The sequence below is a fragment of the Procambarus clarkii genome, chromosome 23 (genome assembly GCF_040958095.1).
Source record: "Procambarus clarkii isolate CNS0578487 chromosome 23, FALCON_Pclarkii_2.0, whole genome shotgun sequence".
NCBI classification, from domain to species: Eukaryota; Metazoa; Arthropoda; class Malacostraca; order Decapoda; family Cambaridae; genus Procambarus; species Procambarus clarkii.
The window spans coordinates 24,569,852-24,579,709 of NC_091172.1; positions in this window are offsets into that span (position 1 = coordinate 24,569,852).

Here is a 9,858-nt window from a genome sequence, read left to right on the forward strand (position 1 = left end):
CTTCTCCTTCTCCTCTTTACTCCCTCATCTTCACCACTTTCTTCTCACAGAGACAAGCTACATAGTCACAGCTCACATTCTTTTTGTGCCACTTTCAAATTCCTGTTTTTAATCCTTTCCTCGACCTACTTTTAACTCTCTTATTGATCTATTTTCAATTCCTTCATCAACCTATTTTTTTTATAATTTTTATCGACCTATTTTAATCCTCTCGCCAACCTATTTTAACCCTCTCATTGATCTATTTTTTTTAACCCATCCATCGACCTATTTTTAACTCTCTTATCAACCTTTTTTTAACCTTTTCATCGCCGTAATTTTAACCCCCAATTTAATCTATTTTTTTGCCCTTTCATCGACCAGTTTTTAACCCTCTTATCAACCTATTTTCCACGTTTTTTCTGTTTATTTTTAACGCATTGATCGTCCCCCCCTATCTTAATTGTATTTTTTTCCGGAGCTGTGGTTGTGGGGGCGTCACTCCGGGTACTTGGGGGGGGGGGGACTCCTAGTAACTCCTCTAGAAGAACTCCTAATAACTCCTCCTCTCTAACTTGTACTCTTGCCGTCTGTCCCTGCTCCAGTCTTTGGTCAGCTCCAGTCTTTGGTCTGCTCCAGTCTTTGGTCTGCTCCAGTCCTTGGTCTGCTCCAGTCCTTGGTCTGCTCCAGTCCTTGGTCTGCTCCAGTCCTTGGTCTGCTTCAGTCCTTGGTCTGCTCCAGTCTTTGGTCTGCTCCAGACTTTGTTCAGCTCCAGTCTTTGTTCAGCTCCAGTCCTTCGACTGCCCCATTCTTTGGTCTGCTCCGGTATTTGGTCTGCTCCAGTCTTTGGTCTGCTCCGGTCTTTGGTCTGCTCCAGTCTTCGGTCTGCTCCGGTCTTTGGTCTGCTTTCATGCCTTTACTGTGTTGGGTAAAAGTAACACAGGAAGGTTTTTCGTGGCAGTGTGTTTTAAAGGGAGAAGTTTCTCTGTTGAAGTATGTCAGTGTATTGGGAGGTAGGGAGGGGGGGTGGGACGATGGAGGAGGAGGAGGAGGAGGGGAGGGGAGGGGTGGACGTTGGAGAAGAGGGGGGGAGGGGGGGAGAGGTGTTTTGGTGGGGATAGGGGGGGGGGGTAGGAAGTAGCGGCGGAAATAGTTGACGAAAGGAAATGAAGTTGAGACGGAGTGTTGGAGGTGAGGATAAATAGATAGTGTTGGAGGCGATAATAGATAGATATACTTTCATTCGTAACTGTTCATTTTGAACACTTAAAGTTGCGTTAGTTTACACAAGTTTACAGTAAATTTACCTAAGAGCAAGTCCTAATAATAACATAACATGAAATGTCTGTAATGATAAACTGAATACCCAGATATTAGAGTTACATCTAAGAAACAACATTTATCAGTGATTTTAAAATCATCACAGTTGCCAAACTCGGACTAAGAAACTATTTCCCCTAACAACTTATACCAACCGTTAGAGTAATGGCTGACCTAAACAGGTGTACACCACTCTAAGTCACACTTTACATTTTGATTTAGAGTGATTAACATTTAGCTTGCAATTTGAAAGGTGAGATGTATTAGAACAATGATGCGTAGTTAACCATTAGAGCAGCGCCAGATGTCTTCCCACACTTCACAAAAGTAGGATATTGAGAGTGCAATTTAAACTTTAAGAAACTAATAATCATTCAGTGAATTTATATAAACAAAAAATTCACCATCTCAGCTATCTCTATCCACTGATTCTAGGACGCTCGAGGAGCAAAATCACTCCAAACACGCAGTTCATGCATGTATCATTTTATTTTGGAAGTGATTAGCATGAGGACGGTGGGCGTGGGTACGAGGGGGGTGGGCGGCCGGGGTATGAGTTTATAAGGGCGTGGGCGGGAGTGGGCGTCTGGCCTTAAGCGTCGAGCCAGTTGGGCGCAGGAGTCCTTGAGCGCCAAGCACGGCTTCGCGCCCCCTTTTAATCCTTTGCTGGTCCTCAACAAGAACTTTTACGCTTGACAAATTGGAGGCAGACATACTGCTTGCTTTCCCTGCTGGCTGGTTCACTGATTGGCTGGTTCACTGATTGGCTGGTTCACTGATTGGCTGGTTCATTGATTGGCTGGTTCACTGACTGGCTGGTTCACTGATTGGCTGGGTCACTGATTGGCTGGTTCATTGATTGGCTGGTTCACTGACTGGCTGGTTCACTGATTGGCTGGGTCACTGACTGGCTGGTTTACTGATTGGCTGGTTCACTGATGGCTGGTTCACTGACTGGCTGGTTCACTGACTGGCTGGTTCTCTGATTGGCTCAGCTCCTGATTGGCTGGTTCACTGATTGGCTCATCTCCTGATTGGCTTGCTTGCTCACTCATGAAATGCAAATTCAACTAAATATTTTACATTTTATTTATAAACACAAGACTGTTGATGAGATTCCGAAGGAGTTTATCCACTTAAAAGCCACTAGGGTCAGAAAATGATTTCAAGTAACAAGTATTTTGAAGGAGAGGAGTTCTAGGCGAGAAATGCGTCAAGCCAGCAACGACAGCCGGATAGAACCGCACTCCCTGTAAGCCGATTATCCCAACAAAAGTTGGAATTGACGCAACTAGTGGTGGTAATCCCTTCCCCCTCCCCCCCCCCCATGGTGGTAGGTAGAATATCACTCTCTCTCTCCTCTATAGCCAGTCTCTGTTTTTCCCTTCGCGCAGTACAATGACGAAAAGGTTCACAGGAGATAGAGTTGCGAGCATTCGGAATTCGAACGCCGCCATGGGTTCGTGTAATTCGAACGCGACCATGGGTTCATGGGTGGTCTATGGAGGAGCAGACGTGGTTATGTTCCGGATCCTGAGTGGTTCGCTTTCATGTTCAAACTTAATTTCGTTCGAGGTACTCTGTTCTGCTTTTCCTTAACGTCTCGATATATATATATATATATATATATATATATATATATATATATATATATATATATATATATATATATATATATATATATATATATATATTATACACACACACACACATTAGGCACACATATACATACACATTGTGTGTGTGTATTTACAGTCCAGTGACTCTGATAAAAATTAAATAATACTATTTGATTGTATATTGAAAGCTAAACTAAGCCTTTTATATAAATACCTAATAAGAGGATTTAACCCAGTCCACAGAATTATTAACACTCCAGCAAACATATTTACAGTTAATCGTATTATTATATAACTCGTGTTCGCATTTGTTAAAAGAAAAATATACATATATCTGTATAAAATAGAATGTCAGTCCACAATAGGAGATTAGATACTTAGGGCTAGTCTCAGTAAACGTTACAGAATTAATGGTAATCTTATGTGAAGTGTTATAGGGAGATCGGGGAAGGTTCCCCCATGCCGTCCCTTGAAGAACGTTCAGTCCTATCTGAAGAAGATCCCATCACGATGTTGGTGGATATGAAATATGGCTCCTCACATCCGTAGACTTTCGCATGTGTCGAAATATTTATGTATTCAGGACAATGACATGTAAATGTTCTGATGACAGATGTGCTTTCTGGGAGCAACGTTTTGGTTACAGTGATAGAGAAAGTGTGGAGGAGTTACACGTCCCATCCCAAATCCTTATCCATACCCCCCTTCCAAGTGCTATATAGTCGTAATGGCTTGGTGCTTGCCTCTGATAGTTCTTTCCATTCTTAATACTGAAAATGTTAATTTTCAAGGAATTAATGTGGGAAAAAATAGAGATCTCGGCGATATAGACGACTCTTAAATGACAAGAGTCCTGGGTTAATTGAATGAGAACTTTCGTGTATAATGCACGACACAAACTGATGACATAATAATGATACGTGATATGTAATAATGACAAACTTGAACCCTACACTGTCCAACTTTGTACTGACACAGAATATGCAAAACACGTAACGAGGAACAAATCCACAAGGGCCGTGACGAGGGTTCGAACCTACGTCCGAGAGGATCCCAGACGTTGCCTTATTCGATTGAGCTACGACATGGTTAAAAGAATTGCAACCGGAAGTTCTACTGAACTTACTCGCATCCTGCAGCCTCTCCGAGACACAAACCAGGATTTTACACAATTCCTCCCATGCACCCGGGCTCTATCAATAAGCTGTTCTACCTCTTGTTGTTGTTGTTGTTTCAGATTTGCTACTTGGAACAAAAAGTTCCAAGAAGCACGGGCTATGGTGAGCCCGTAGTGTTCTACCTCTTCGCCTATACTTCATTACACTTGCCCTTGTGGATTTGTTCATCTGATGCATCACGCTATTGTGATTTCTGTGTGTTACGTAACGAGGACTAAGGGAAGGGATTGGCACTAATGCAAGGACTATGGAAAGGGGGTCAAGTGCCTCGTGGTGGCACTGTCCGGCACTGCCCTCCCGGCTCAGCGTGGGATGTGCTGGAACATATACAACTAGTTCCGGATTGAGAGTCAGGAGAGAGTTTCATACATTTCAGACGTAGTGCCAAGGGTATGAAGGAGCACGGCTTTAATCCTGGAGTGCCACTGCCACGGTGAGTGCCACCATGTGTCGCTTGGAGTGCCTCTCTGAATTCCACGCTGTCGCGTTGAGTGCCATACTGAATGTCTCGCTGTGAACCATGCTGGGTGTCACTGAATGCCAAATTGAGTGAGTGCCAGTGTGGGTGCCACGCTCCAGTGCTGCTTGACATCGTGGCTGATGCTAGCCTCATTATACTGTCAACTGTCAACCACCACTCCCCATTTTTGGCCATGTGATCAGAATTTTAATCCAACATTTGACAGCGCCTGACCGGGGATCGGCTTGTCAAGGCTTTTTGTTATTGAAAATATGTGCCCTCGCTCTCTGGTCATTTTGCGTTTAATGCATATTTTTGGGTTTGATGTATTTCTTTGGAGGGGAAATTTTGTGAGATTAAATCTGGTTGGACCGGTGCTATGTACTCAGCGCTTGAGTGAGAGTTACTGCTCTCACTCGCTCTTTGAGGGGCAGGTATTGATCTCACCCACACTTGAGTAACAAGTACTGCTCTAAATCACGCCTGAGTGACAGGTTCTGCTGTCACCCCACTCTTGAGTGACAGTTAAATGATTATATTTTGTTGAACTTACGAAAATGATTTCCTAAGTATATCCTCTTAGACTTAAGTATATTGAATCCTAATTCCCTCCTGGACGTGGTTAGTGTACTCACTACACTTGCTTTTTCCACACACACACACACACACACACACACACACACACACACACACACACACACACACACACACACACACACACACACACAATTCATACTTTTAAAATTAGGTATGATAGGAAAATGGGACAGGAGTCATTGCTGTAAACAACCGATGGCTGGAAAGGCGGGATCCAAGAGCCAATGCTCGATCCTGCAAGCACAAATAGGTGAGTACAAATAGGTGAGTACACACTCACTCACTCACTCACTCACTCACTCACTCACTCACTCACTCACTCACTCACTCACTCACTCACTCACTCACTCACTCACTCACACACTCTTTTCTCTCTCTTTCCTTATCCCCATTTTCCCACACCCCCATTCCACTACCCTCCTTCTTCTGTTACCCATTCCCCCCCTCCCCGCTCCCCCCTACCCTTCACCCCAACCTTCTACCACTACACAACACCCCCCCCCCTCTTCCCTACCCCATTACCTCTTCCCTCTCCCTTACCTCACACCATACCCATTATCCAACACCCCCTCTTCCCTCCCCCCTACCCCATTCCCCTCCCCTACCCTACCAGAGGTAGTTGTGGGTCGTATCATTACTGCAACAACCCATTACTTCCACCATTAATGGCCAGTCAAAATTTACTCTCTTTATTGCTCTCAAATAAAGCGATCAAGTCCTTTATAGGCCAAACTTTGACCCATTTCGACCCCTTTTGACCAAAGTTCCTGTCCAAGCTCCTTATTTGGCAAATTGGAATAGTTTACTCTCCCTGTATTTAATGTTATGCCCTATTACGAAATTTGTCCGCCTGTTGCTGGGGGTTTTAAAGTAAGTAAAAAAAATGGTAAAATTGTCATTTTTTTTTAAACTCGTTTCATGGAATTTTATGGCTACTCTATTTTTTTCCCCCGGCTATATTTTTTTACGCATGTTTGCTTCCCCCGATGATAGTTTCATGGAGATTTTGACCCCGGTAATTTAGAGGTTTATTTTGGAATTTTGGGGTATTTTGGTGTTAAAGGCGGGGCCAGGCTGCCTTGTCTGTCTGTCTGTCTGTCTGTCTGTCTGTCTGTCTGTCTGTCGCTGGCTACGAGGGCTGGAAGGTGCTCCTTCTGTCTTACTGTGTCTAGCAAGTGGGGCCGAGTGGTTATAGTACTGGACACGCCAAGGGGCATGGAGGCCCAGGCTGACCGGGTTCGAATCCTTCAGGGGTCAAGAGTTTTCTGATGCATATTGGCTTAGGGGCCATTCAAGCTTTATATATATATATATATATATATATATATATATATATATATATATATATATATATATATATATATATATATATATATATATATATATATATATATATATATATATATATATATATATATCCCTTAGACTAGTGCTTTGAAGGATTTCCCCAAATGTCATATTTGTTCGAGGTTGACTAGAGAGATCAAAATTAACTGTAGAATGTATTACACTTATTATAAGTTTACACAACGTTTCGAACCAATAAGGTTCATTCTCAAGTCATTTTTCTTGCAGTCGTGATTGCTACTTTATTGTGTTCTTAAAAGGTAAGTACTCCTGGACCCTTTGCATTGCTTTTTCGTTTTATAGTAAGATTTGACTGCGTTTTATATATGGTTTCCGTTTTTATATTTTTTTTTTCATAGCGCAGTTGAAACTTATCTTCGCTTATCTTGTCCTCGAAGCTTATCTTCATTTAACATCACATTATTATCTTTGGCCCATTGAAAAACTTGGCTAACATGATATTGGAGGTTTGCGGTGTCGTCTATATTGTCTACTCTGAGAACAATCCAAGTGTCATCTGCAAAGGATGGTACAGTGTTATAGTTCGTATCCTCGTCTATGTCTGATAATATGAAGATGAGACAAAGTACGGAAGGAAGCACAGTGCCTTCGGGGATCGAACTTTTCACCGGAGATGATCCGGATGTTATTGTGTTGACTATGTTACACTTTGGATTGTGTTCGTTAGGAAGTTGAAGATCCACCTCCCGACTTTGCCAGTAAATCAATTTTGAGCGCAGTTGCGCCATGGTCACATTTGCCGAAGCTTTTGGGAATTCTGTGTATGTTACATTAGGGTTTTTGTTGTCCTCCATAGCGCCTAAGACCATGTGATAGTGATCTACCAAGTGTCAGAGGCTAGAGTCTGAACCCGTGTTGTCTGGGGTTGTGTGGATGTGGATATGTATATCCGTATCTATAAAACTACATAATTACACGCAGAAATCACAATAGTGGGATCCATTAAATGAACAAATCCATAAGGGCCCTGACGAGGGTTCGAACCCTCGTCACGGCCTTTGTGGATTTGTTCAGAATGTTAATTTGTCTGTCCAAGCTGGGAAGCCAGATGCTTGGAAGCCTCACGTGACTTTGCATGGTAATTTTTGTTTGTATGGGGGGTGTCATGGGGGGGGGGGATTAGGATCGACCCCCCCCCCTGCCACCTGTTAACAAGGTTCAACTTTTATTGCAACTCCTGTGATGTCTGAAATTGGGGTATTGTTTACCATAGAGTTTGTTGACAATTTATTCAGATGACTGTGTGTTACCTGTGGCAGGTGGCTGCAGATGACGGATCTCCCAATCCTGAGCACTCCAGTTGCAAACTCTGTGAGCAGGAATTACGGCACGATCTCCCGCACTACATCACTGAATGCCCAGTTATTAGACCTTTCAGACCAGTTGGCATGAGGTACCTGGAGCTTTGTAATTACTTTATTCACTCTCGTGTTCTTGAAGATATCCTCACAGTGTACCCAAAATTTGCCAGTGCCGGCTACTAAACACATGGCTCTGTATGACTAACCATCCTGCGAGATGGGGACTTGTATTACCACTGCTACCTTATTCACTCTTGTGTTGATGATATCCTCATAATGCACCCAGAGTCTGCCAGTGTAGACTACTTATCACATGCCTCTGTATGACTAACCATCCTGTGTGATGGGGATTTTTTAGCACCACGGACTTAGCTTTTTGACACACTGTACTCCCCTTCATATAGTCAGGAGTAGCTGCACAAATGCAGATGTACCTAATGTATTATTAAAACAAATATATTTAAAATATTCCACCACACACAATGTAACCAGAGCGGGTTTTTACGCCATTGCTGCAATGTTGCAGCAAATTAACAATAGTCAAAATAACGTTGTGGTTAGTTAATGTCTTGATGGAAGTGCATATTGAGAGAGATAGAGAGAGAGAGGGGGGGGGTAGAATAGGAGTGAAAGGGTAAAAGAGAAGAGACGAGAGGGAAAGAGAGCGATAGGGAATGGTGAGGAGAGTGGGAAGAAAAAGGACTTATGATATTGTGGGGAGTGGGGGGGGGAGAAAAAGGAATGGGGGGGGGGGGAAGAGAAAGAGGCGATCGAAAAGGAGGAGAGAAAGAGCAAAGGATAGGATAGAGAGGAAGGAATGGGGAAAGAGGGGAGGAGAGAGAGGGTGAAAGGGAGAAGGGAGAGTGGGTGAGAGGGGAGAGACCCGGATACCGCCGGGTAACACACAGAATATAACTATGAATGTCTCGAGTACTAGCGAAGGATGCCCAAAGTACTCCCCAGCCTGCTCTGGGGGAGCATATCCTGCCCCAGCCTGCTCTGGGGGAGCATATCCTGCCCCAGCCTGCTCTGGGGGAGCATATCCTGCTCCAGCCTGCTCTGGGGGAGCATATACTCCCCCAGCCTACTCTGGGGGAGCATATACTCCCCCAGCCTACTCTGGGGGAGGCTCTCTACCTTCAGGCTGGCGGATAGTACCATAAAATCTAGGAGCAGGAAACTGCAAGTTTGTGAGAGAGAGTTTCCAATGGTGGAGGTGTGGCAGTGAGGAGTCCTGGGGAGCCTCCGTCCCTCCCTCTCGTGCCAGGGGTTTTATGTCCTGGGGGAGAGGGGAGGGAGGGGGTGAGGGGGAAGGAGGGAGGGGGAAGTGGGAGAGGGAAAGGTAATGCGGGAGGGGGAAGGGAAGGGGGGAGAGTGGACCCAGAGCTTTAGTATCCCCGAGACGTCATAAAATTTAAATTTATACTTCTCCCCTCTCCTGTCTCCCCTCATGAGGTGTGAGGGGACGAGGGTACAGTCATGAGGTGTGAGGGGACGAGGGTACAGTCATGAGGTGTGAGGGGACGAGGGTACAGTCATGAGGTGTGAGGGGGACGAGGGTACAGTCATGAGGTGTGAGGGGGACGAGGGTACAGTCATGAGGTGTGAGGGGACGAGGGTACAGTCATGAGGTGTGAGGGGGACGAGGGTACAGTCATGAGGTGTGAGGGGACGAGGGTACAGTCATGAGGTGTGAGGGGGACGAGGGTACAGTCATGAGGTGTGAGGGGACGAGGGTACAGTCATGAGGTGTGAGGGGGACGAGGGTACAGTCATGAGGTGTGAAGGGGACGAGGGTACAGTCATGAGGTGTGAGGGGGACGAGGGTACAGTCATGAGGTGTGAGGGGGACCAGGGTACAGTCATGAGGTGTGAGGGGGACGAGGGTACAGTCATGAGGTGTGAGGGGGACCAGGGTACAGTCATGAGGTGTGAGGGGGACGAGGGTACAGTCATGAGGTGTGAGGGGGACGAGGGTACAGTCATGAGGTGTGAGGGGACGAGGGTACAGTCATGAGGTGTGAGGGGACGAGGGT